The sequence below is a fragment of the Schistocerca gregaria genome, chromosome 3, assembly GCF_023897955.1.
Source record: "Schistocerca gregaria isolate iqSchGreg1 chromosome 3, iqSchGreg1.2, whole genome shotgun sequence".
Classification (NCBI taxonomy): domain Eukaryota; kingdom Metazoa; phylum Arthropoda; class Insecta; order Orthoptera; family Acrididae; genus Schistocerca; species Schistocerca gregaria.
In genome coordinates, this window is record NC_064922.1 from 21,416,648 (window position 1) to 21,438,839 (window position 22,192).

At 49.5% G+C, this 22,192-nt stretch overlaps 8 non-coding genes across 8 annotated transcripts; all 8 read left to right on the plus strand.

Annotated features, from left to right (window-relative positions):
* Window positions 1–9,868: 9,868 nt before the first annotated feature.
* On the plus strand, window positions 9,869–9,941 carry Trnaa-ugc (transfer RNA alanine (anticodon UGC)). Its single transcript has one exon. It is a non-coding gene; the product is annotated as a tRNA-Ala (tRNA).
* A 1,495-nt stretch (window positions 9,942–11,436) lies between these two features.
* On the plus strand, window positions 11,437–11,509 carry Trnaa-ugc (transfer RNA alanine (anticodon UGC)). The gene has a single exon. It is a non-coding gene; the product is annotated as a tRNA-Ala (tRNA).
* Window positions 11,510–11,935: 426 nt separating this feature from the next.
* On the plus strand, window positions 11,936–12,009 carry Trnat-agu (transfer RNA threonine (anticodon AGU)). Its single transcript has one exon. It is a non-coding gene; the product is annotated as a tRNA-Thr (tRNA).
* Window positions 12,010–13,014: 1,005 nt separating this feature from the next.
* Trnaa-cgc (transfer RNA alanine (anticodon CGC)) lies at window positions 13,015–13,087 on the plus strand. The gene has a single exon. It is a non-coding gene; the product is annotated as a tRNA-Ala (tRNA).
* Window positions 13,088–17,739: 4,652 nt separating this feature from the next.
* Window positions 17,740–17,812, plus strand: Trnaa-ugc (transfer RNA alanine (anticodon UGC)). The gene has a single exon. It is a non-coding gene; the product is annotated as a tRNA-Ala (tRNA).
* A 426-nt stretch (window positions 17,813–18,238) lies between these two features.
* Window positions 18,239–18,312, plus strand: Trnat-agu (transfer RNA threonine (anticodon AGU)). The gene has a single exon. It is a non-coding gene; the product is annotated as a tRNA-Thr (tRNA).
* A 1,005-nt stretch (window positions 18,313–19,317) lies between these two features.
* On the plus strand, window positions 19,318–19,390 carry Trnaa-cgc (transfer RNA alanine (anticodon CGC)). The gene has a single exon. It is a non-coding gene; the product is annotated as a tRNA-Ala (tRNA).
* Window positions 19,391–20,894: 1,504 nt separating this feature from the next.
* Window positions 20,895–20,967, plus strand: Trnaa-cgc (transfer RNA alanine (anticodon CGC)). Its single transcript has one exon. It is a non-coding gene; the product is annotated as a tRNA-Ala (tRNA).
* The last annotated feature ends 1,225 nt before the right edge of the window (window positions 20,968–22,192 follow it).

The following is a 22,192-nucleotide window of genomic DNA, read 5'->3' on the forward strand; positions in this document are numbered from 1 at the left end:
TCTCAAAGCGTCGGCACCCGCGACAACGAAGACGACACCCAACCAACCGACATTTCCATGCAGAGGTCGGCGGACAACTTTCACGATGATCAAGACATTTCGCAGGACGGGACCACTATGGAGGTCGCCACGCACAATGTAACGATCGGTGCGCCGGTTGAGACGCCTGTCTCCCCGCCGACAACTCCAGATCTCTCTCACCACGACGCAATTCCCATGGACATTGGACGGACCCATGGCACAGGAGCATGGGCCGACGAGATTGAGGAAGATACGCCCCCTCCTCCGGATGAGTTGCCTCCGCCGGACAAGGCTGCCTGTTAACATCAAAGCGAGGCCCTGCAGCTGATGGGACGGGACTTCCTGTCAGTGTCCTCCTCTTACTTCCCTTGGTGATGGTAGATGCGCGTCCACCACCACTGAAACAAACGTATCGGTTTGCCACGATGAACATCAACATGATCGGCACTGTACCCAAGCTGAAACTCCTATGTGACATGCTTCGGGCCTCTGACGTCGACGTCGCCCTTCTTCAGGAAGTACGCGTTGCCACACTACCACCAGTCTACGGCTACAACTCATACACGTCCACATGTGATCAATCAGGGCGTGGAGTGGCTTTCTACATACGCGAAGGAATCCCACTCCAGGACACGACAATCCTTCCCTGTGGAAGAGGCATGGCTGTTACCATCTTCGACACGCGCGTCATCAATATCTATGCTCCGTCTGGCTCCTCGAACCGTCGGCAGCGGTCCACTTTCTTCGGACATGACGTGGCGCCCCTGTTTTCTGGACGCTATGATCGCCTTATCATGGGAGGCGATTTCAACTGTGTCCTCCATCCTCAGGACCAAATGCCTGGTTATTCGCCATGCCCGGCGCTTCTCACCTTAATCGAAGATTTTCACCTAGTGGACGTTTGGGAGAAAATTCATGGCAATACCCCCGGTTTCACCCATTATACAGCACATTCTGCGAGCAGACTGGACCGGTTATATGTCTCTGCCCACCTTGGCAATGACGTCGCCCAAGCTGAACGGTGGCCCCTTGCATTTTCGGACCACTGCGCCGTCATTTGCTCCCTGGCTCTGCCACCTCAGTCAGTGTGGCGCAGCAGAGGTTACTGGAAGCTTAATACCTCCCTCCTTAATGATCCACACTGCCGACAATGTATTGCCACTACGTGGGCGTCTTGCGAACGACGCCTTCCGCAGTACACATCCACGTTCCATTGGTGGCTCAAATGTGCCAAACCTGCGATCAGAAAGGCTTTCATACAATGTGGCAAGGAAGCAGCAGCATGGCATCGAGACACCACAAATTTTTACTACACCGTCCTCCGTGAGCTCGATGAGCTCCCTCCATCACCTGACACCCATAGGGAACGACAACGTACCAAAGCTCGTCTCCTCTCTCTTCAACGTGCACGACTGCATGGTGTCGTGGTGCGATCCCGGCGACAAGACCTCCTCCACGACGAAACCCCATCCACAATCCATGCCGCATCCGACCATAGTCGTCGACGTCGACTCTTCGTCTCCCACATCAAGACCTCCGATGGTGTTCACCACACAACACAGGCGGAGGTGGTGTCTGCCTTTGCTGAACATTATCGCCAATTTTATGATGATGAACAGATGGCGACGCCCATTCCTGATGATCTCCGTCCTTCCCCTGACCGGACCCTCACCGTAGCGGAGTCAACGTCCATGATGTCTGCAATCACCGCAGAAGAGGTAGCAGATGCGATCAACAGAGGGGCCAAGAACAAATCACCAGGACCAGATGGTCTCCCAGTAGAGTTTTACCGGGCGTTCACCACGTTGATGCTTCCTCGCTGGACGGAAATGATTCAGGAACTCTTTACTCCATCCTTCCCAATTCCACCTGAATTCGTCACTGGCATTCTTCTACCTGTGCCTAAACCGAAGGGAGGGCCTCATGTCTCTGCATATCGCCCCCTTACACTACTGAATGCAGACTATAAAATCTATGCACGCCTCTTAGCAGCGCGCATGCGCACCGTCTTACCTACGGTCCTTTCACCTGAGCAGACTGCACGTGGTTGTGGGGCAACCTTACAAACAGCCCTAGGAGAATGCCGTGACCTCATTGCACTGGCGTCGGTTTGTCGCCTTCGTGCAGCACTGGTATCCGTCGATTTCACGAGTGCCTTTGATCGCGTTCGACACCCATTCCTCCTCATGGTGGCGACATGTATGGGGTTCCCATTACTTTTTGTCGATGCCATTCGCCGGTTACTACTTCCCGCCGTCTCGATGGTACAAGTCAATGGGAGGCTTGTAGGACCGATTCCTATACGCCGCTCTGTACGTCAAGGATGCCCTATGTCTACTTTACTATATGCCATTGCACTTGAGCCCCTCATCACTGGACTTACCTCTAGACTGCAGGGCCTCACTTTGCGTGACTACACCTTTCACTGTAGGGCTTATGCGGACGATCTCCTCTTTCTCACCTGCTCCTCCACGGAACTCAATGACGCCATCCAATGGATCCACCAGTATGGACGTCTTTCTGGTAGCATTCTTAATGTCCGCAAATCGACTATGATGCACATTGGGCGCGGCCTCCCGGCTATGGTGCCGAACAGACTCCCAGTCAGTACCACCCTTCGTTACTTGGGTATCGAATTTACGAGCTCCACACACCGCACAGTGGCCCTGGCATACCGGCGACTTTTGCAGTCGATTCGGCACCATGTCCGCGGTCAAGTGCACCGTAACTTAAACCAACTCCAACGTGTGTCCTATGTCAACATGTATATAGCCCCTAAACTGGTACACGTCGCCCAGATCCTCCCAATGCCGTTACTCCTTGGCCGCCGCATCCAATCAGCCTTTGGATATTTCGTGTCAGCAGGTGCACTTTTCAAAGTCCGCTACAGCACTTTAACATTGCCTCCTGCAAAAGGTGGCCTCGGACTCGTCAACGTGCGGGCACGATCTTCTGCACTCTTTGTCCACACTCTGTTGCGGCACTGGCAGGGGACGGTTCCGTCCTTAACACGTAGTCTCTTAGATATCCTCCGACCAGCTTCTCTCGATCCACCGATCAATGTGGCACCTATTTCTCCATTATTGTACCACGTCGCCAATTGTTTCATAGAACTCAGCTACGTTCGGACCGATCTTCCAGTCGCCCGTCCTCCCCGTACAAAAGATTATTATCGTTTGTTTATGCTGTCCAACCCTTGCGACCCCATGGTGCTACAGCATCCTGACATTAACTGGCGCACGGTTTGGGGGTGTGTGCATGCACCCTTTTTACCGTCGTCTGTGTCTTCACTCTGGTATGTTTTAGTTTATGGAAAGTTCCCGACTAACAGTCGACTTTATCGCATAGGACTGGCCACCTCCCCACTCTGCCCTGACTGTCAGCTCGAAGACACCGACGAGCACCGTCTTACGTGCCCCCTGAAACAAAACGTATGGCTCCTCATCCAACGAATCGTGGGCTTTTACCTCCGTGCCCCGCCAACGACGGTAACCCCGGATTTCCTGTTGTTGCCCCAGACATTTCACTACCCTCTTGCTAAGCACCATACTCTCATCTGGTTTCGAGGACTGGCTTTAGAATACCTCTTTCAAAATGGTCCGCATACAGTCCTTGACTTCTGGTGCAAAGTTGTGACCTCGCATAGCACCCTCACCCGAAAACCATCTTACCGACAAACTTTTGCCGGTTATCTCCGCAGCGTCTTCCTTGACCCCCCTCAAAGCTGGGGTGTACCATGCATACCTGTCACATGATGCAACACCCTTATCCACGTTCCCATGCATCGAAAAAAAAAAAAAAAAATTAAAAAAAGCAAGAAGACAGAATATGTTATACATTGTTGTATTTAATTTTTTTTCTTTTTAATGTATTTATTTATTTATTTGCTTAACTAACAGTCATTTGTATATGTTTAAATGGAATGGTACCTTGAAGAACTCTTGCATAGTGAATATATATGTACTTTTAGTTTCTTCAATACAAATTATTATAAAAAAAAGAAACAAAAGAAGGATGTAAAAAAAAAAAAAAAAAAAAAAAAAAAAAAGATGGTAGAGCTCTCGCTTAGTATGTGAGAGGTACTGGGATCAATACCCAGTGCCTCCAGAATTTTTAACACACCTACATGCGCACCTTGCCATGCAAGTGGAATAATTCACAGCCAGCAGATGTGTCAAGGAAGATACAAGCGAATGATTAGCATCCACAATTGGCAAGCGTGCTGTTATTAGTGCGCGGGAAGCACCCTCCTCCCACGCCTACACTTAATTTAGAAACAGTACAAGTGTTCCCGTAAGATTCTCAAGCCTATGTAGGAAAGATCTGCCTTGCGCCGAGTTCACGTAAATCCCACTGCACATTCCTATTCTTAGCGTGCAGTCGGCTGCTACTGGTGTTGCTACTTGTGACTGCTGATAACAGATGCCGTAGCAATCAATTCATGGAGTGAGTTGTATGTTTTGCGATAGTCTGTCTCTGACAAGCAAGCACAGGTGACATAGGTGCGAACACAGGAAGCTTGCAGACACTCGCTGCCTGCAGACACCGAGCAGCCACACTAGGAGGGCGGCCTAAGCCGTAGGCGAAATGTGCTCATTCGCTTTGGCGCGACGTCGAACTATAAATAATGCTGTCACTAGCGTGAGCGTCGTGGAAAGTCGGAAAAGTCTGCTGCGTGGGTGCGTGCCAAGTTTGGGGAGCGTTTTGTAGTATGCGAAGTGCAATGGAGATGCGGAAACTTGTTGTGGCCCAGTGTTTTGCAGTTGGACGACAAGATTGGTACTCAGTAGTAAAGAGCGAGGCACTGAGTTGGCAGGAATAATGGAGTGCACAATGGGGCTCGAGATGTGTTTGTTACCTCAGGTGCTGTATGATTGTCGACAAGGAGTGAAAACGGAGCAATTTGTGACGGCTCTTTCAATTTAAGACGCTAACAACAGACGGAATTTGCATTTGTAATACCAGAGCATCGAAACTACTTGGAACTTTTGTGTATATGAACGTGTCCGCGCCTTTGTACTCTGCTCCCTTCACCGCTACAAACCAACCAACCATCGTGTCCGTGCGCATCAGAGTTGCAAAGAATGGGGAATAGCGCAGTTTGGTCGTGCATGGGGCGTAGCTCAGTTGGTAGAGCGTTCGCTTTGCATGTGAAAGGTCGAGGGTTCAAGCCGCGGCGCCTCAATTTTTTGTGGTCAGTGCATGGTAAGTGTTGGTCGCGGCGAACCTAAAGGCACGCAAGATGTTGCAAAGCCAGCGTCACAGACTGATATGATGTATACTGACGTAAGGAGAGCAAGATGTAAGTGTGGGGACCGGCTGTTATCGAGGTGTCATCGAGTGCAGATCTGTCTTAGGTATCACGGCTTAACCTCATTGAAGTCTAGAGGGTGGACAACACGTTCGTCTTACTCAGAGCGGTGTCCGAACTCTGTTTTCGACGTTATACGTGCCACTTTCATTGTGGCCAACTACGATTCGATACAGAATGCACCGAACCTGAAAGACACCCTAACGGATACATAGAGAGTAGTGTTTGTCTGCTAAATAATGGGAGTGCAAGGGTCTGTGTCGTATATATGGCTGTATGAAGAACCATTAGTCTTCGTGGGGCGGGCGTAGCTCAGATGGTAGAGCGCTCGCTTAGTATGCGAGAGGTACTGGGATCAATACCCAGTGCCTCCAGAATTTTTAACACACCTACATGCGCACCTTGCCATGCAAGTGGAATAATTCACAGCCAGCAGATGTGTCTAGGAAGATACAAGCGAATGATTAGCATCCACAATTGGCAAGCGTGCTGTTATTAGTGCGCGGGAAGCACCCTCCTCCCACGCCTACACTTAATTTAGAAACAGTACAAGTGTTCCCGTAAGATTCTCAAGCCTATGTCGGAAAGATCTGCCTTGGGCCGAGTTCACGTAAATCCCACTGCACATTCCTATTCTTTGCGTGCAGTCGGCTGCTACTGGTGTTGCTAGTTGTGACTGCTGATAACAGATGCCGTAGCAATCAATTCATGGAGTGAGTTGTATGTTTTGCGATAGTCTGTCTCTGACAAGCAAGCACAGGTGACATAGGTGCGAACACAGGAAGCTTGCAGACACTCGCTGCCTGCAGACACCGAGCAGCCAAACTAGGAGGGCGGCCTAAGCGGTAGGCGAAATGTGCTCATTCGCTTTGGCGCGACGTCGAACTATAAATAATGCTGTCACTAGCGTGAGCGTCGTGGAAAGTCGGAAAAGTCAGCTGCTTGGGTGCGTGCCAAGTTTGGGGAGCGTTTCGTAGTATGCGAAGTGCAATGGAGATGCGGAAACTTGTTGTGGCCCAGTGTTTTGCAGTTGGACGACAAGATTGGTACTCAGTAGTAAAGAGCGAGGCACTGAGTTGGCAGGAATAATGGAGTGCACAATGGGGCTCGAGATGTGTTTGTTACCTCAGGTGCTGTATGATTGTCGACAAGGAGTGAAAACGGAGCAATTTGTGACGGCTCTTTCAATTTAAGACGCTAAAAACAGACGGAATTTGCATTTGTAATACCAGAGCATCGAAACTACTTGGAACTTTTGTGTATATGAACGTGTCCGCGCCTTTGTACTCTGCTCCCTTCACCGCTACAAACCAACCAACCATCGTGTCCGTGCGCATCAGAGTTGCAAAGAATGGGGAATAGCGCAGTTTGGTCGTGCATGGGGCGTAGCTCAGTTGGTAGAGCGTTCGCTTTGCATGTGAAAGGTCGAGGGTTCAAGCCGCGGCGCCTCAATTTTTTGTGGTCAGTGCATGGTAAGTGTTGGTCGCGGCGAACCTAAAGGCACGCAAGATGTTGCAAAGCCAGCGTCACAGACTGATATGATGTATACTGACGTAAGGAGAGCAAGATGTAAGTGTGGGGACCGGCTGTTATCGAGGTGTCATCGAGTGCAGATCTGTCTTAGGTATCACGGCTTAACCTCATTGAAGTCTAGAGGGTGGACAACACGTTCGTCTTACTCAGAGCGGTGTCCGAACTCTGTTTTCGACGTTATACGTGCCACTTTCATTGTGGCCAACTACGATTCGATACAGAATGCACCGAACCTGAAAGACACCCTAACGGATACATAGAGAGTAGTGTTTGTCTGCTAAATAATGGGAGTGCAAGGGTCTGTGTCGTATATATGGCTGTATGAAGAACCATTAGTCTTCGTGGGGCGGGCGTAGCTCAGATGGTAGAGCGCTCGCTTAGTATGCGAGAGGTACTGGGATCAATACCCAGTGCCTCCAGAATTTTTAACACACCTACATGCGCACCTTGCCATGCAAGTGGAATAATTCACAGCCAGCAGATGTGTCTAGGAAGATACAAGCGAATGATTAGCATCCACAATTGGCAAGCGTGCTGTTATTAGTGCGCGGGAAGCACCCTCCTCCCACGCCTACACTTAATTTAGAAACAGTACAAGTGTTCCCGTAAGATTCTCAAGCCTATGTCGGAAAGATCTGCCTTGGGCCGAGTTCACGTAAATCCCACTGCACATTCCTATTCTTTGCGTGCAGTCGGCTGCTACTGGTGTTGCTAGTTGTGACTGCTGATAACAGATGCCGTAGCAATCAATTCATGGAGTGAGTTGTATGTTTTGCGATAGTCTGTCTCTGACAAGCAAGCACAGGTGACATAGGTGCGAACACAGGAAGCTTGCAGACACTCGCTGCCTGCAGACACCGAGCAGCCAAACTAGGAGGGCGGCCTAAGCGGTAGGCGAAATGTGCTCATTCGCTTTGGCGCGACGTCGAACTATAAATAATGCTGTCACTAGCGTGAGCGTCGTGGAAAGTCGGAAAAGTCAGCTGCTTGGGTGCGTGCCAAGTTTGGGGAGCGTTTCGTAGTATGCGAAGTGCAATGGAGATGCGGAAACTTGTTGTGGCCCAGTGTTTTGCAGTTGGACGACAAGATTGGTACTCAGTAGTAAAGAGCGAGGCACTGAGTTGGCAGGAATAATGGAGTGCACAATGGGGCACAACGCGAGACAGATACCTCAGGTGCTGTATGATTGTCGACAAGGAGTGAAAACGGAGCAATTTGTGACGGCTCTTTCAATTTAAGACGCTAAAAACAGACGGAATTTGCATTTGTAATACCAGAGCATCGAAACTACTTGGAACTTTTGTGTATATGAACGTGTCCGCGCCTTTGTACTCTGCTCCCTTCACCGCTACAAACCAACCAACCATCGTGTCCGTGCGTATCAGAGTTGCAAAGAATGGGGAATAGCGCAGTTTGGTCATGCATGGGGCGTAGCTCAGTTGGTAGAGCGTTCGCTTCGCATGTGAAAGGTCCAGGGTTCAAGCCGCGGCGCCTCCATTTTTTGTGGTCAGTGCATGGTAAGTGTTGGTCGCGGCGAACCTAAAGGCACGCAAGATGTTGCAAAGCCAGCGTCACAGACTGATATGATGTATACTGATGTAAGGAGAGCAAGATGTAAGTGTGGGGACCGGCTGTTATCGAGGTGTCATCGAGTGCAGATCTGTCTTAGGTATCACGGCTTAACCTCATTGAAGTCTAGAGGGTGGACAACACGTTCGTCTTACTCAGAGCGGTGTCCGAACTCTGTTTTCGACGTTATACGTGCCACTTTCATTGTGGCCAACTACGATTCGATACAGAATGCACCGAACCTGAAAGACACCCTAACGGATACATAGAGAGTAGTGTTTGTCTGCTAAATAATGGGAGTGCAAGGGTCTGTGTCGTATATATGGCTGTATGAAGAACCATTAGTCTTCGTGGGGCGGGCGTAGCTCAGATGGTAGAGCGCTCGCTTGGTATGCGAGAGGTACTGGGATCAATACCCAGTGCCTCCAGAATTTTTAACACACCTACATGCGCACCTTGCCATGCAAGTGGAATAATTCACAGCCAGCAGATGTCTCTAGGAAGATACAAGCGAATGATTAGCATCCACAATTGGCAAGCGTGCTGTTATTAGTGCGCGGGAAGCACCCTCCTCCCACGCCTACACTTAATTTAGAAACAGTACAAGTGTTCCCGTAAGATTCTCAAGCCTATGTCGGAAAGATCTGCCTTGGGCCGAGTTCACGTAAATCCCACTGCACATTCCTATTCTTTGCGTGCAGTCGGCTGCTACTGGTGTTGCTACTTGTGACTGCTAATAACAGATGCCGTAGCAATCAATTCATGGAGTGAGTTGTATGTTTTGCGATAGTCTGTCTCTGACAAGCAAGCACAGGTGACATAGTTGCGAACACAGGAAGCTTGCAGACACTCGCTGCCTGCAGACACCGAGCAGCCACACTAGGAGGGCGGCCTAAGCGGTAGGCGAAATGTGCTCATTCGCTTTGGCGCGACGTCGAACTATAAATTATGCTGTCACTAGCGTGAGCGTCGTGGAAAGTCGGAAAAGTCAGCTGCTTGGGTGTTTGCCAAGTTTGGGGGAGCGTTTCGTAGTATGCGAAGTGCAATGGAGATGCGGAAACTTGTTGTGGCCCAGTGTTTTGCAGTTGGACGACAAGATTGGTACTCAGTAGTAAAGAGCGAGGCACTGAGTTGGCAGGAATAATGGAGTGCACAATGGGGCTCGAGATGTGTTTGTTACCTCAGGTGCTGTATGATTGTCGACAAGGAGTGAAAACGGAGCAATTTGTGACGGCTCTTTCAATTTAAGACGTTAAAAACAGACGGAATTTGCATTTGTAATACCAGAGCATCGAAACTACTTGGAACTTTTGTGTATATGAACGTGTCAGCGCCTTTGTACTCTGCTCCCTTCACCGCTACAAACCAACCAACCATCGTGTCCGTGCGCATCAGAGTTGGAAAGAATGGGGAATAGCGCAGTTTGGTCGTGCATGGGGCGTAGCTCAGTTGGTAGAGCGTTCGCTTTGCATGTGAAAGGTCCAGGGTTCAAGCCGCGGCGCCTCAATTTTTTGTGGTCAGTGCATGGTAAGTGTTGGTCGCGGCGAACCTAAAGGCACGCAAGATGTTGCAAAGCCAGCGTCACAGACTGATATGATGTATACTGACGTAAGGAGAGCAAGATGTAAGTGTGGGGACCGGCTGTTATCGAGGTGTCATCGAGTGCAGATCGGTCTTAGGTATCACGGCTTAACCTCATTGAAGTCTAGAGGGTGGACAACACGTTCGTCTTACTCAGAGCGGTGTCCGAACTCTGTTTCCGACGTTATACGTGCCACTTTCATTGTGGCCAACTACGATTCGATACAGAATGCACGAAACCTGAAAGACACCCTAACGGATACATAGAGAGTAGTGTTTGTGAATAATGGGAGTGCAAGGGTCTGTGTCGTCTATATGGCTGTATGAAGCACCATTAGTCTTCGTGGGGCGGGCGTAGCTCAGATGGTAGAGCGATGGTATGCGAGAGGTACTGGGATCAATACCCAGTGCCTCCAGAATTTTTAACACACCTACATGCGCACCTTGCCATGCAAGTAGAATAATTCACAGCCTGCAGATGTGTCTAGGAAGATACAAGCGAATGATTAGCATCCACAATTGGCAAGCGTGCTGTTATTAGTGCGCGGGAAGCAACCTCCTCCCACGCCTACACTTAATTTAGAAACAGTGCAAGTGTTCCCGTAAGATTCTCAAGCCTATGTCGGAAAGATCTGCCTTGCGCCGAGTTCACGTAAATCCCACTGCACATTCCTATTCTTTGCGTGCAGTCGGCTGCTACTGGTGTTGCTAGTTGTGACTGCTGATAACAGAGGCCGTAGCAGTCAATTCATGGAGTGAGTTGTATGTTTTGCGATAGTCTGTCTCTGACAAGCAAGCACAGGTGACATAGGTGCGAACACAGGAAGCTTGCAGACACTCGCTGCCTGCAGACACCGAGCAGCCACACTAGAAGGGCGGCCTAAGCCGTAGGCGAAATGTGCTCATTCGCTTTGGCGCGACGTCGAACTATAAATTATGCTGTCACTAACGTGAGCGTCGTGGAAAGTCGGAAAAGTCGGCTGCGTGGGTGCGTGCCAAGTTTGGGGAGCGTTTCGTAGTATGCGAAGTGCAATGGAGATGCGGAAACTTGTTGTGGCCCAGTGTTTTGCAGTTGGACGACAAGATTGGTACTCAGTAGTAAAGAGCGAGGCACTGAGTTGGCAGGAATAATGGAGTGCACAATGGGGCTCGAGATGTGTTTGTTACCTCAGGTGCTGTATGATTGTCGACAAGGAGTGAAAACGGAGCAATTTGTGACGGCTCTTTCAATTTAAGACGCTAAAAACAGACGGAATTTGCATTTGTAATACCAGAGCATCGAAACTACTTGGAACTTTTGTGTGTATGAACGTGTCAGCGCCTTTGTACTCTGCTCCCTTCACCGCTACAAACCAACCAACCATCGTGTCCGTGCGCATCAGAGTTGGAAAGAATGGGGAATAGCGCAGTTTGGTCGTGCATGGGGTGTAGCTCAGTTGGTAGAGCGTTCGCTTTGCATGTGAAAGGTCCAGGGTTCAAGCCGCGGCGCCTCAATTTTTTGTGGTCAGTGCATGGTAAGTGTTGGTCGCGGCGAACCTAAAGGCACGCAAGATGTTGCAAAGCCAGCGTCACAGACTGATATGATGTATACTGACGTAAGGAGAGCAAGATGTAAGTGTGGGGACCGGCTGTTATCGAGGTGTCATCGAGTGCAGATCTGTCTTAGGTATCACGGCTTAACCTCATTGAAGTCTAGAGGGTGGACAACACGTTCGTCTTACTCAGAGCGGTGTCCGAACTCTGTTTCGGACGTTATACGTGCCACTTTCATTGTGGCCAACTACGATTCGATACAGAATGCACGAAACCTGAAAGACACCCTAACGGATACATAGAGAGTAGTGTTTGTCTGCTGAATAATGGGAGTGCAAGGGTCTGTGCCGTCTATATGGCTGTATGAAGCACCATTAGTCTTCGTGGGGCGGGCGTAGCTCAGATGGTAGAGCGCTCGCTTAGTATGCGAGAGGTTCTGGGATCAATACCCAGTGCCTCCAGAATTTTTAACACACCTACATGCGCACGTTGCCATGCAAGTGGAATAATTCACAGCCAGCAGATGTGTCTAGGAAGATACAAGCGAATGATTAGCATCCACAATTGACAAGCGTGCTGTTATTAGTGCGCGGGAAGCACCCTCCTCCCACGCCTACACTTAATTTAGAAACAGTACAAGTGTTCCCGTAAGATTCTCAAGCCTATGTCGGAAAGATCTGCCTTGCGCCGAGTTCACGTAAATCCCACTGCACATTCCTATTCTTTGCGTGCAGTCGGCTGCTACTGGTGTTGCTAGTTGTGACTGCTGATAGCAGATGCCGTAGCAATCAATTCATGGAGTGAGTTGTATGTTTTGCTATAGTCTGTCTCAGACAAGCAAGCACAGGTGACATAGGTGCGAACACAGGAAGCTTGCAGACACTCGCTGCCAGCAGACACCGAGCAGCCACACTAGGAGGGCTGCCTAAGCCGTAGGCGAAATGTGCTCATTCGCTTTGGCGCGACGTCGAACCATAAATAATGCTGTCACTAGCGTGAGCGTCGTGGAAAGTCGGAAAAGTCGGCTGCGTGGGTGAGTGCCAAGTTTGGGGAGCGTTTCGTAGTATGCGAAGTGCAATGGAGATGCGGAAACTTGTTGTGGCCCAGTGTTTTGCAGTTGGACGACAAGATTGGTACTCAGTAGTAAAGAGCGGGGCACTGAGTTTTCAGGAATAATGGAGTGCACAATGGGGCTCGAGATGTGTTTGTTACCTCAGGTGCTGTATGATTGTCGACAAGGAGTGAAAACGGAGCAATTTGTGACGGCTCTTTCAATTTAAGACGTTAAAAACAGACGGAATTTGCATTTGTAATACCAGAGCATCGAAACTACTTGGAACTTTTGTGTATATGAACGTGTCCGCGCCTTTGTACTCTGCTCCCTTCACCGCTACAAACCAACCAACCATCGTGTCCGTGCGCATCAGAGTTGCAAAGAATGGGGAATAGCGCAGTTTGTTCGTGCATGAGGCGTAGCTCAGTTGGTAGAGCGTTCGCTTCGCCTGTGAAAGGTCCAGGGTTCAAACCGCGGCGCCTCAATTTTTTGTGGTCAGTGCATGGTAAGTGTTGGTCGCGGCGAACCTAAAGGCACGCAAGATGTTGCAAAGCCAGCGTCACAGACTGATATGATGTATACTGACGTAAGGAGAGCAAGATGTAAGTGTGGGGACCGGCTGTTATCGAGGTGTCATCGAGTGCAGATCTGTCTTAGGTATCACGGCTTAACCTCATTGAAGTCTAGAGGGTGGACAACACGTTCGTCTTACTCAGAGCGGTGTCCGAACTCTATTTTCGACGTTATACGTGCCACTTTCATTGTGGCCAACTACGATTCGACACAGAATGCACGAAACCTGAAAGACACCCTAACGGATACATAGAGAGTAGTGTTTGTCTGCTGAATAATGGGAGTGCAAGGGTCTGTGTCGTATATATGGCTGTATGAAGCACCATTAGTCTTCGTGGGGCGGGCGTAGCTCAGATGGTAGAGCGCTCGCTTAGTATGCGAGACGTACTGGGATCAATACCCAGTGCCTCCAGAATTTTTAACACACCTACATGCGCACCTTGCCATGCAAGTGGAATAATTCACAGCAGGAGATGTGTCTAGGAAGATACAAGCGAATGATTAGCATCCACAATTGGCAAGCGTGCTGTTATTAGTGCGCGGGAAGCACCCTCCTCCCACGCCTACACTTAATTTAGAAACAGTACAAGTGTTCCCGTAAGATTCTCAAGCCTATGTCGGAAAGATCTGCCTTGCGCCGAGTTCACGTAAATCCAACGGCACATTCCTATTCTTTGCGTGCAGTCGGCTGCTACTGGTGTTGCTAGTTGTGACTGCTGATAACAGATGCCATAGCAATCAATTCATGGAGTGAGTTGTATGTTTTGCGATAGTCTGTCTCAGACAAGCAAGCACAGGTGACATAGGTGCGAACACAGGAAGCTTGCAGACACTCGCTGCCTGCAGACACCAAGCAGCCACACTAGGAGGGCTGCCTAAGCCGTAGGCGAAATGTGCTCATTCGCTTTGGCGCGACGTCGAACTATAAATAATGCTGTCACTAGCGTGAGCGTCGTGGAAAGTCGGAAAAGTCGGCTGCGTGGGTGAGTGCCAAGTTTGGGGAGCGTTTCGTAGTATGCGAAGTGCAATGGAGATGCGGAAACTTGTTGTGGCCCAGTGTTTTGCAGTTGGACGACAAGATTGCTACACAGTAGTAAAGAGCGAGGCACTGAGTTGGCAGGAATAATGGAGTGCACAATGTGGCTCGAGATGTGTTTGTTACCTCAGGTGCTCTATGATTGTCGACAAGGAGTGAAAACGGAGCAATTTGTGACGGCTCTTTCAATTTAAGACGCTAAAAACAGACGGAATTTGCATTTGTAATACCAGAGCATCGAAACTACTTGGAACTTTTGTGTATATGAACGTGTCCGCGCCTTTGTACTCTGCTCCCTTCACCGCTACAAACCAACCAACCATCGTGTCCGTGCGTATCAGAGTTGCAAAGAATGGGGAATAGCGCAGTTTGGTCATGCATGGGGCGTAGCTCAGTTGGTAGAGCGTTCGCTTCGCATGTGAAAGGTCCAGGGTTCAAGCCGCGGCGCCTCCATTTTTTGTGGTCAGTGCATGGTAAGTGTTGGTCGCGGCGAACCTAAAGGCACGCAAGATGTTGCAAAGCCAGCGTCACAGACTGATATGATGTATACTGATGTAAGGAGAGCAAGATGTAAGTGTGGGGACCGGCTGTTATCGAGGTGTCATCGAGTGCAGATCTGTCTTAGGTATCACGGCTTAACCTCATTGAAGTCTAGAGGGTGGACAACACGTTCGTCTTACTCAGAGCGGTGTCCGAACTCTGTTTTCGACGTTATACGTGCCACTTTCATTGTGGCCAACTACGATTCGATACAGAATGCACCGAACCTGAAAGACACCCTAACGGATACATAGAGAGTAGTGTTTGTCTGCTAAATAATGGGAGTGCAAGGGTCTGTGTCGTATATATGGCTGTATGAAGAACCATTAGTCTTCGTGGGGCGGGCGTAGCTCAGATGGTAGAGCGCTCGCTTGGTATGCGAGACGTACTGGGATCAATACCCAGTGCCTCCAGAATTTTTAACACACCTACATGCGCACCTTGCCATGCAAGTGGAATAATTCACAGCCAGCAGATGTGTCTAGGAAGATACAAGCGAATGATTAGCATCCACAATTGGCAAGCGTGCTGTTATTAGTGCGCGGGAAGCACCCTCCTCCCACGCCTACACTTAATTTAGAAACAGTACAAGTGTTCCCGTAAGATTCTCAAGCCTATGTCGGAAAGATCTGCCTTGGGCCGAGTTCACGTAAATCCCACTGCACATTCCTATTCTTTGCGTGCAGTCGGCTGCTACTGGTGTTGCTACTTGTGACTGCTGATAACAGATGCCGTAGCAATCAATTCATGGAGTGAGTTGTATGTTTTGCGATAGTCTGTCTCTGACAAGCAAGCACAGGTGACATAGTTGCGAACACAGGAAGCTTGCAGACACTCGCTGCCTGCAGACACCGAGCAGCCACACTAGGAGGGCGGCCTAAGCGGTAGGCGAAATGTGCTCATTCGCTTTGGCGCGACGTCGAACTATAAATAATGCTGTCACTAGCGTGAGCGTCGTGGAAAGTCGGAAAAGTCAGCTGCTTGGGTGTTTGCCAAGTTTGGGGGAGCGTTTCGTAGTATGCGAAGTGCAATGGAGATGCGGAAACTTGTTGTGGCCCAGTGTTTTGCAGTTGGACGACAAGATTGGTACTCAGTAGTAAAGAGCGAGGCACTGAGTTGGCACGAATAATGGAGTGCACAATGGGGCTCGAGATGTGTTTGTTACCTCAGGTGCTGTATGATTGTCGACAAGGAGTGAAAACGGAGCAATTTGTGACGGCTCTTTCAATTTAAGACGCTAAAAACAGACGGAATTTGCATTTGTAATACCAGAGCATCGAAACTACTTGGAACTTTTGTGTATATGAACGTGTCAGCGCCTTTGTACTCTGCTCCCTTCACCGCTACAAACCAACCAACCATCGTGTCCGTGCGCATCAGAGTTGGAAAGAATGGGGAATAGCGCAGTTTGGTCGTGCATGGGGCGTAGCTCCAGTTGGTAGAGCGTTCGCTTTGCATGTGAAAGGTCCAGGGTTCAAGCCGCGGCGCCTCAATTTTTTGTGGTCAGTGCATGGTAAGTGTTGGTCGCGGCGAACCTAAAGGCACGCAAGATGTTGCAAAGCCAGCGTCACAGACTGATATGATGTATACTGACGTAAGGAGAGCAAGATGTAAGTGTGGGGACCGGCTGTTATCGAGGTGTCATCGAGTGCAGATCGGTCTTAGGTATCACGGCTTAACCTCATTGAAGTCTAGAGGGTGGACAACACGTTCGTCTTACTCAGAGCGGTGTCCGAACTCTGTTTCCGACGTTATACGTGCCACTTTCATTGTGGCCAACTACGATTCGATACAGAATGCACGAAACCTGAAAGACACCCTAACGGATACATAGAGAGTAGTGTTTGTGAATAATGGGAGTGCAAGGGTCTGTGTCGTCTATATGGCTGTATGAAGCACCATTAGTCTTCGTGGGGCGGGCGTAGCTCAGATGGTAGAGCGATGGTATGCGAGAGGTACTGGGATCAATACCCAGTGCCTCCAGAATTTTTAACACACCTACATGCGCACCTTGCCATGCAAGTAGAATAATTCACAGCCTGCAGATGTGTCTAGGAAGATACAAGCGAATGATTAGCATCCACAATTGGCAAGCGTGCTGTTATTAGTGCGCGGGAAGCAACCTCCTCCCACGCCTACACTTAATTTAGAAACAGTACAAGTGTTCCCGTAAGATTCTCAAGCCTATGTCGGAAAGATCTGCCTTGCGCCGAGTTCACGTAAATCCCACTGCACATTCCTATTCTTTGCGTGCAGTCGGCTGCTACTGGTGTTGCTAGTTGTGACTGCTGATAACAGAGGCCGTAGCAGTCAATTCATGGAGTGAGTTGTATGTTTTGCGATAGTCTGTCTCTGACAAGCAAGCACAGGTGACATAGGTGCGAACACAGGAAGCTTGCAGACACTCGCTGCCTGCAGACACCGAGCAGCCACACTAGAAGGGCGGCCTAAGCCGTAGGCGAAATGTGCTCATTCGCTTTGGCGCGACGTCGAACTATAAATTATGCTGTCACTAACGTGAGCGTCGTGGAAAGTCGGAAAAGTCGGCTGCGTGGGTGCGTGCCAAGTTTGGGGAGCGTTTCGTAGTATGCGAAGTGCAATGGAGATGCGGAAACTTGTTGTGGCCCAGTGTTTTGCAGTTGGACGACAAGATTGGTACTCAGTAGTAAAGAGCGAGGCACTGAGTTGGCAGGAATAATGGAGTGCACAATGGGGCTCGAGATGTGTTTGTTACCTCAGGTGCTGTATGATTGTCGACATGGAGTGAAAACGGAGCAATTTGTGACGGCTCTTTCAATTTAAGACGTTAAAAACAGACGGAATTTGCATTTGTAATACCAGAGCATCGAAACTACTTGGAACTTTTGTGTGTATGAACGTGTCAGCGCCTTTGTACTCTGCTCCCTTCACCGCTACAAACCAACCAACCATCGTGTCCGTGCGCATCAGAGTTGGAAAGAATGGGGAATAGCGCAGTTTGGTCGTGCATGGGGTGTAGCTCAGTTGGTAGAGCGTTCGCTTTGCATGTGAAAGGTCCAGGGTTCAAGCCGCGGCGCCTCAATTTTTTGTGGTCAGTGCATGGTAAGTGTTGGTCGCGGCGAACCTAAAGGCACGCAAGATGTTGCAAAGCCAGCGTCACAGACTGATATGATGTATACTGACGTAAGGAGAGCAAGATGTAAGTGTGGGGACCGGCTGTTATCGAGGTGTCATCGAGTGCAGATCTGTCTTAGGTATCACGGCTTAACCTCATTGAAGTCTAGAGGGTGGACAACACGTTCGTCTTACTCAGAGCGGTGTCCGAACTCTGTTTCGGACGTTATACGTGCCACTTTCATTGTGGCCAACTACGATTCGATACAGAATGCACGAAACCTGAAAGACACCCTAACGGATACATAGAGAGTAGTGTTTGTCTGCTGAATAATGGGAGTGCAAGGGTCTGTGTCGTCTATATGGCTGTATGAAGCACCATTAGTCTTCGTGGGGCGGGCGTAGCTCAGATGGTAGAGCGCTCGCTTAGTATGCGAGAGGTTCTGGGATCAATACCCAGTGCCTCCAGAATTTTTAACACACCTACATGCGCACGTTGCCATGCAAGTGGAATAATTCACAGCCAGCAGATGTGTCTAGGAAGATACAAGCGAATGATTAGCATCCACAATTGGCAAGCGTGCTGTTATTAGTGCGCGGGAAGCACCCTCCTCCCACGCCTACACTTAATTTAGAAACAGTACAAGTGTTCCCGTAAGATTCTCAAGCCTATGTCGGAAAGATCTGCCTTGCGCCGAGTTCACGTAAATCCCACTGCACATTCCTATTCTTTGCGTGCAGTCGGCTGCTACTGGTGTTGCTAGTTGTGACTGCTGATAGCAGATGCCGTAGCAATCAATTCATGGAGTGAGTTGTATGTTTTGCTATAGTCTGTCTCAGACAAGCAAGCACAGGTGACATAGGTGCGAACACAGGAAGCTTGCAGACACTCGCTGCCAGCAGACACCGAGCAGCCACACTAGGAGGGCTGCCTAAGCCGTAGGCGAAATGTGCTCATTCGCTTTGGCGCGACGTCGAACTATAAATAATGCTGTCACTAGCGTGAGCGTCGTGGAAAGTCGGAAAAGTCGGCTGCGTGGGTGAGTGCCAAGTTTGGGGAGCGTTTCGTAGTATGCGAAGTGCAATGGAGATGCGGAAACTTGTTGTGGCCCAGTGTTTTGCAGTTGGACGACAAGATTGGTACTCAGTAGTAAAGAGCGGGGCACTGAGTTTTCAGGAATAATGGAGTGCACAATGGGGCTCGAGATGTGTTTGTTACCTCAGGTGCTGTATGATTGTCGACAAGGAGTGAAAACGGAGCAATTTGTGACGGCTCTTTCAATTTAAGACGTTAAAAACAGACGGAATTTGCATTTGTAATACCAGAGCATCGAAACTACTTGGAACTTTTGTGTATATGAACGTGTCCGCGCCTTTGTACTCTGCTCCCTTCACCGCTACAAACCAACCAACCATCGTGTCCGTGCGCATCAGAGTTGCAAAGAATGGGGAATAGCGCAGTTTGTTCGTGCATGAGGCGTAGCTCAGTTGGTAGAGCGTTCGCTTCGCCTGTGAAAGGTCCAGGGTTCAAACCGCGGCGCCTCAATTTTTTGTGGTCAGTGCATGGTAAGTGTTGGTCGCGGCGAACCTAAAGGCACGCAAGATGTTGCAAAGCCAGCGTCACAGACTGATATGATGTATACTGACGTAAGGAGAGCAAGATGTAAGTGTGGGGACCGGCTGTTATCGAGGTGTCATCGAGTGCAGATCTGTCTTAGGTATCACGGCTTAACCTCATTGAAGTCTAGAGGGTGGACAACACGTTCGTCTTACTCAGAGCGGTGTCCGAACTCTATTTTCGACGTTATACGTGCCACTTTCATTGTGGCCAACTACGATTCGACACAGAATGCACGAAACCTGAAAGACACCCTAACGGATACATACAGAGTAGTGTTTGTCTGCTGAATAATGGGAGTGCAAGGGTCTGTGTCGTCTATATGGCTGTATGAAGCACCATTAGTCTTCGTGGGGCGGGCGTAGCTCAGATGGTAGAGCGCTCGCTTAGTATGCGAGACGTACTGGGATCAATACCCAGTGCCTCCAGAATTTTTAACACACCTACATGCGCACCTTGCCATGCAAGTGGAATATTTCACAGCAGGAGATGTGTCTAGGAAGATACAAGCGAATGATTAGCATCCACAATTGGCAAGCGTGCTGTTATTAGTGCGCGGGAAGCACCCTCCTCCCACGCCTACACTTAATTTAGAAACAGTACAAGTGTTCCCGTAAGATTCTCAAGCCTATGTCGGAAAGATCTGCCTTGCGCCGAGTTCACGTAAATCCAACTGCACATTCCTATTCTTTGCGTGCAGTCGGCTGCTACTGGTGTTGCTAGTTGTGACTGCTGATAACAGATGCCATAGCAATCAATTCATGGAGTGAGTTGTATGTTTTGCGATAGTCTGTCTCAGACAAGCAAGCACAGGTGACATAGGTGCGAACACAGGAAGCTTGCAGACACTCGCTGCCTGCAGACACCAAGCAGCCACACTAGGAGGGCTGCCTAAGCCGTAGGCGAAATGTGCTCATTCGCTTTGGCGCGACGTCGAACTATAAATAATGCTGTCACTAGCGTGAGCGTCGTGGAAAGTCGGAAAAGTCGGCTGCGTGGGTGAGTGCCAAGTTTGGGGAGCGTTTCGTAGTATGCGAAGTGCAATGGAGATGCGGAAACTTGTTGTGGCCCAGTGTTTTGCAGTTGGACGACAAGATTGCTACACAGTAGTAAAGAGCGAGGCACTGAGTTGGCAGGAATAATGGAGTGCACAATGTGGCTCGAGATGTGTTTGTTACCTCAGGTGCTCTATGATTGTCGACAAGGAGTGAAAACGGAGCAATTTGTGACGGCTCTTTCAATTTAAGACGTTAAAAACAGACGGAATTTGCATTTGTAATACCAGAGCATCGAAACTACTCGGAACTTTTGTGTATATGAACGTGTCCGCGCCTTTGTACTCTGCTCCCTTCACCGCTACAAACCAACCAACCATCGTGTCCGCGCGCATCAGAGTTGCAAAGAATGGGGAATAGCGCAGTTTGTTCGTGCATGAGGCGTAGCTCAGTTGGTAGAGCGTTCGCTTCGCCTGTGAAAGGTCCAGGGTTCAAGCCGCGGCGCCTCAATTTTTTGTGGTCAGTGCATGGTAAGTGTTGGTCGCGGCGAACCTAAAGGCACGCAAGATGTTGCAAAGCCAGCGTCACAGACTGATATGATGTATACTGACGTAAGGAGAGCAAGATGTAAGTGTGGGGACCGGCTGTTATCGATGTGTCATCGAGTGCAGATCTGTCTTAGGTATCACAGCTTAACCTCATTGAAGTCTAGAGGGTGGACAACACGTTCGTCTTACTCAGAGCGGTGTCCGAACTCTATTTTCGACGTTATACGTGCCACTTTCATTGTGGCCAACTACGATTCGATACAGAATGCACGATACCTGAAAGACACTCTAACGGATACATAGAGAGTAGTGTTTGTCTGCTGAATAATGGGAGTGCAAGGGTCTGTGTCGTCAATATGGCTGTATGAAGCACCATTAGTCTTCGGGGGGCGTGCGTAGCTCAGATGGTAGAGCGCTCGCTTAGTATGCGAGAGGTATTGGGATCAATACCCAGTGCCTCTGGAATTTTTAACACACCTACATGCGCACCTTGCCATGCAAGTGGAATAATTCACAGCCAGCAGATGTGTCTAGGAAGATACAAGCGAATGATTAGCATCCACAATTGGCAAGCGTGCTGTTATTAGTGCGCGGGAAGCACCCTCCTCCCATGCCTACACTTAATTTAGAAACAGTCCAAGTGTTCCCGTAAGATTCTCAAGCCTATGTCGGAAAGATCTGCCTTGCGCCGAGTTCACGTAAATCATACTGCACATTCCTATTCTTTGCGTGCTGTCGGCTGCTACTGGTGTTGCTAGTTGTGACTGCTGATAACAGATGCCGTAGCAATCAATTCATGGAGTGAGTTGTATGTTTTGCGATAGTCTGTCTCTGACAAGCAAGCACAGGTGACATAGGTGCGAACACAGGAAGCTTGCAGACCCTCGCTGCCTGCAGACACCGAGCAGCCACACTAGGAGGGCGGCCTAAGCCGTAGGCGAAATGTGCTCATTCGCTTTGGCGCGACGTCGAACTATAAATAATGCTGTCACTAGCGTGAGCGTTGCGTGAGCGTCGTGGAAAGTCGGAAAAGTCGGCTGCGTGGTGAGTGCCAAGTTTGGGGAGCGTTTCGTAGTATGCGAAGTGCAATGGAGATGCGGAAACTTGTTGTGGCCCAGTGTTTTGCAGTTGGACGACAAGATTGGTACACAGTAGTAAAGAGCGAGGCACTGAGTTGGCAGGAATAA